Source organism: Rattus norvegicus, chromosome 4 (genome assembly GCF_021556685.1).
Source record: "Rattus norvegicus strain SHRSP/BbbUtx chromosome 4, alternate assembly SHRSP_T2T, whole genome shotgun sequence".
NCBI classification, from domain to species: Eukaryota; Metazoa; Chordata; class Mammalia; order Rodentia; family Muridae; genus Rattus; species Rattus norvegicus.
Genome location: NC_141537.1, coordinates 152,091,012 through 152,096,586, shown reverse-complemented (window position 1 = coordinate 152,096,586; position 5,575 = coordinate 152,091,012). Strand labels below are relative to the sequence as shown.

Genomic DNA, 5,575 nt, shown 5'->3' with positions numbered 1-5,575 from the left:
GTGTTATTAGCAAAGAATCCTTCATCACGTGTCCCTTCACATACTTGCTTTAGTAGAACATCCTCTCTCCTGTGTCTGCTTCAACAAAACATTCCTTTACGAGTCTGCCTTTGCCTTTCACACCTGTGTCCACTTTAAAGAAATGTCCCTTCACATGCTTGCCCCAGCAAAACAGCATCCAAGGGAGTGTCCAAAGAACTCTTAAGTTTCCTCTTCACTCCCAGCTTATTTTATGTGTGCTGATGTTTTGTTTGCTTATGTGTAGGTATACTCAATATGTGTCCAGCGCCTGCAGAGGCCAGAAGGGAGCACCAGATCCCCTGGGATTGTGATCTGCCATGTGGGTACTAGGGACTGAACCTGGGTAAAGTAGTCAGTGCCCTTAATCACTGAGCCATCTCCCAGCACCTTAAAAGCAGCTCATATATTCATATTCATATATATATAATATATGTGTGTTTATGTATAATATATATACACATATATAAATACATATATACATATACATACAAATGTATTTAAAAGCTGCAAAAAAGATCTTTAAAAACTGCAAAACAGACAGTAAGCAGTGACAAGTGCTATCACTTGGCATCTATCCCTGCCCCAAAGAGTGTGTGCACCACACTGTCCATAGCATCTCAGAATCTGCAATAAATGAATAAGGAGAGCGCCTGAACCTCCAGCAGCAGCTCGACCTTGAAGGAATGCATAGCCACTGAACACAACTATAAATATTCTATATTCATCAAATATTTATTAGAAATATTAGAACTAGAAGATCAGAGTACTCAGTCAAAGATTCAGAGATGGCAGGGTGGACAGCTCAGAGCTGTGGAAACCCATCCGTAGCTACACCTAATGGCACCCGACACCCTAAGAATTTAGTCAAGCTTTGTAACATAGATAAAATCACTTAATATTTATCAACTTGATTTATTTCAATGTGTGTTGCAGAGAAAGACACATCAATTTCCCAGTTAAGTCTGACAGACTGAAGACAAATGTCATTGCTACTGAACCAATCAATCATCAAGAGAATTGTATACCAACTAACAACTCCTTCCAGGTTAAAATAAATTAAATATAAATGCATACTATTGGTTTTTAAAAATTCATTAAAACTAAAAATGCTGAAATTGTTTTTAGAAGCTTACTTCCTTAAGAAATCCTTCAAGTTTCCATCATTGTCTTTGCAGACTAGATTCAGTGCTGCGTGTATAGCCAAGAGCCCCCAAAGAGTGTGGATACACTCAGGTGCCACCATTGCTCCTTATGGAAGGGAATTTGGGTGATCGCCCTGCTGGTCAGCATCAGGGTGGAGTTGGACTTGGGTCTGTGGTGTGCCAAATCCCCCATTTGTTTATGAATATTTATTTTGTGCTTCTTACAATCTAATCATTCTCTAAACATAGTTTAGACACAAAAATTCCCATGTGGAATTCATCTAAAAGGACATTAACGATGCATCTGAAAGTTTCCAGCAGATAGCACAATGAAGAGGAAAGTCATAGCAAAGAATAGAATCATTCACTAGTTCCCATGGGAGATCGGTTTCAGGACCTCCCATGGATAGCAAAGTCCCAGGATGCTCATGCTTCTCATTTACCATGGCCCGGTGCGTATTTGCATATAACCCATGGACATTTTCCCATACATTTTAAATAATACTTTCTATGATGTAAGTGCTACATTAATAGTTGTTTCAATGCATCTGAGGAAATAATGGCACTCCAGTTCTTCCAGCTTTTTCTGAAACCACGGAAGTGCATCTGCAGGAAGAGGTCTCTGTGAAGCATGCAGGAGAGGCAGCTAAAGTCTGTGGAGGCAGGCACTGTCTTGTAGAGTGCAGTATCACATGGGATTGTCCCTCTCCGTCTTCTGATTTATCCTGAAAGAGAATTTGAACTGTTCAAGTCATAAATCTCTCTCTCTCTCTCTCTCTCTCTCTCTCTCTCTCTCTCTCTCTCTCTCTCTCTCTCTCTCTCTCATCTTTATGTACGGTCCCCATCACTCTAGGTATGAGCGCTAACTAACCTTGCTACCTTGTTCTTCTTATGGTGAAGGAAGAGCAAAAGAAAAATCTAACATCAATTAAATTTAACAAAATTGTTCTAACTAAACTGGTTGAAGACCGGACAGCACTCAGAGACTGAAGTTGGTTCTGACTTCCTCACACACGGCGATAAGATAAGTGATTTTTTGTTGTTTAGCCTTTGCCTTATTGGGGTATAACTTGGCAGTCTTTGGCTGGATTGGATGAGAATCCGGCTTCTATCGTGGACTGAGGCTCAGTTGCTTGGTTACCAGGGAATGCACTTATCTTTTCTTTCCATTTACTTGCTCACCAGGCCAGCCGTGATATGTGTTATGTTATAGAGTGTCGTAAGCCAAATTTTATCACTTATATATCAATATTTGGTTATTCTAAATGTAATGCCTAGTCTGGAAAAATGTACATCCACACTTCTCCGCTACCCACCCCACACCATACCTCCCCGTGAGATGGTGCCGTCGCACTCAAACTTCAGCACGGATGCAGGCTGCATCTTGGAGTATTGCGAGCAGACGAAACCTTGAGAGAATGAGTGTGGTTGACCTAAACACACTCATGTTGAGGACATCTGGCCTCAGTCCTGTAGGAATGGCACAAACCCTTTGCTGGGTAAGACTCAGAAACAGTAAGGTCTCCCTCTGATCCAAGTGCCAGTGTTTACCAACCATTGACCAGAGTGTGCAAAAACTATTGGCCACGGCGTCATCCTCGTGGATCACAACTACTACGGTTGGCAAAATTTGCCTCCCTTTCCAGCTGTGTATCAGAAGACCGCCCTCTTACTCATCTGTGTCCAATAAACCTGCATCCTCCCTTCGGATGTCCAAAAGGTAAACAGATTTTCCAGGTTGCTATTAGTGTTGTATCTCCATCCCAGCTTTTCAGTCTGTGTGTCTGTCTTTTCTTCATTCCATCTCTTCATTTCTTTCAGATTTCGAAAACCAAGCCCTGTAGGACTTAGCACTGGGAAGCAGGAGTGTTTTGCTGTTGTTGTTTTTGTTTGTTGGTTGGTTGGTTTGGTTTTGTTGTTGTTCGATATGTGTATTGGTGTGAGGATATCTGAGTCCCTTGAACTCGTATTACACACAGTTTGAACTGCCATGTGGATGCTGGGAATTGAACCCAGGTCCTCTGGAGGAGCAGCCAGTGCTCTTAACTAATGAGCCATCTCCCCACGCCAAAGAGTATGTTCTTAACAGTTCTTTACAGTGGCCTGTGAAGCAGGTACCTAAAGCAAACAGGCATCTGACATGAATTTCATCCAACTTAGTGGTTCTTCAGAGTTGATGGTTACTATGGAGACTGCTGCTTACAAGTGGGAATCTCTCGAGTGGAAAAGGTGATGATGGAGGATGAAATAGAGGCTGTGAAAATGACATTGTTTGCTATTGCCTAGAGACAGGAAAGAGAAACAAGGGGCTTATTTCTCTTTCTGCAAATCGTTTCTTACAATAATCAACACAATGTGCAGGGCTCCTGGCAGAGTCAGGTACAAATGCATGCGACTCTCTGAGGGCGCACAGACACCTGGGAGAAAGCCAAGGTCAGCATCTATGTGACTGGAAACAGACTTTGCTAAAAGTCCTAAAGAAAGCCTCAGAATTCCTCCTCAGGCTGCTGCTGCTGTTCTGCGACCTTCAACCTTTCGGTAATCCCTTGGCTGGAGATTCTGGAGGGAAAGCCTCTCCTTTTCCCAACCCCTGGAAACCCGCTTGAAGTCTGGTTACTGTCATTCCCATAGCCCAACCTCGCCTCTAGAAGATCCTGATTAAAGAGAGTGCCCAAGAGATTTATCTCAGGGATGAAACCAAATAGGACAGGAGTGTCTAGGAAGGTTAAGGAGCATTAACAACCCGCCCTGAGCTGAATTTCGTGTGTGTGCTTGAGTTTGGGCAGGGCAGGGGGCGGAGAGGAGGAGGATTTGACCTGCTTTCCTTCAGCTGGGAAATCACATGGTGGCGTCCAACCTGCCTGACCCCCGTGTGTTCCCAGGATTTTCACTGAGAACCCAGGGACCTGGTAGTGTACTTCAGCTGTGGAGCTAGTGTCAGATGATCTCCATCCCTGTTAGCCTCTGCTTTCTCTCCATGTTTTCCAAAGTCCGTCACGTCCGTGGAATGTCCCCAGTCCTTGCAAGCTCAAACCTGCCGAGGAACCATAATATGAAAAGGTTCAGAAACTCTAATATGGAGCAAAAGGGAGACGACTTCGGGGAGCTCACAACCCAGTAAGAGGCAGGCCTTGCTAGCTCATAAGTCAGTGATGGCAAAGTACAACTGCATTGTAGAATCCATTAGTATCCAGTGGGTCAAAAGATCTGAGAATCCTCAAATCCCATATATAAAGTTTGATAGTATCGTTGTAAAATATAAAAAATAAAAAAAGTAAGGTTGTCTTTTATCCCCCAGGATCCAGCACTGCAGTGCCCCAGGATATCTGCTGGATATCTTGCCAGAAGCACACATTCCAATTCCGTGGCAGCCCAGACTAGCCGCCCCACACTCCATTACACTTACGTCTACACATGAAAGAACACACAACACACTAACCTTAGATCCAATTGCCCATGTAAACATACAAAGCCCGGTACCATCCGTCCCTTAAGAACATTAATAACAACCTGTAAATATACAGAGCGGAATCTTAACGTCACCCGCCATATTGTTCTGCCACTGCTTCTCCCTCTCTCCCTCCTGTCTCTTCCTCCTTTCTGTTCCAGTCTCCTCCTTTTCCTTCAAACTTCTCTCCTGCCCATCCTTCCATCTCACCCAATGACAGGCCTCCTTCTATCCTGTACCTGCCCCTCACCTGTATTTTACAAATTCAATGGGGAGAAGGTTCTGGTGAAGTCACCTGAGTCCTGAGTACATGACTAGGCAGCAGTCCTTGGGGCAATGGAATTAGCATCAAAATACAGATAACTCCAGGGCAACCACAACAGGATAGTATCTGCATATAACTTATATGCATGCCCATGTGTCTTAAGTCATCTCTGGATTGCTTACAATAGCATTCAATGTAATACTGTGTAGTTTTATAGGATATTACTCAGGGAATAATAACAAGAGAAACATCATCATGTGATCAGTACAATTGCAAGCTGTTTTTTTTTCCCTTTATAATTTTCCATCAAAGTGAGGCTTCTTTTTTAAAGAGTTATGACAATAAAACATTGAAAGAAATAACAAACACAATGTTCCTAGATTTTTTGATCTGAGTCTGGTTGGATCCATGTATTTAGAGCATGCAGCTATGGAGAGCCAACCATAACCACACACTGTAGTAAGCCTCATGAAGTAAAAGTATTAGCCCTGATATGGAATATATTATGCTAATAATTATACACTAAAAAAATTGGATATAGCCTTCAAGTTAAAGGCAAGAGAAGAAGTGAGAGTGACCACTTGATAGGTAAAGAGATGAAAAAGTTAGGAATGAAATAGAATGATGTTTGCACAATCCTGGGCATGTTCTAAGTACCACTGAGTTTTTCCATTTAAAAAGGCAATTTTTATATTATAG

The 5,575-nt window shown here is 42.5% G+C and overlaps 1 long non-coding RNA gene across 1 annotated transcript; it reads right to left on the bottom strand.

Annotated features, from left to right (window-relative positions):
• Window positions 1-736: 736 nt before the first annotated feature.
• LOC147995033 (uncharacterized) lies at window positions 737-4,760 on the bottom strand. Its single transcript, XR_015687264.1, has 4 exons — window positions 4,603-4,760; window positions 3,980-4,197; window positions 2,492-3,445; window positions 737-1,888 (listed from the first exon to the last, which is right to left on the bottom strand). It is a non-coding gene; the product is annotated as an uncharacterized LOC147995033 (long non-coding RNA).
• Window positions 4,761-5,575: the final 815 nt, after the last annotated feature.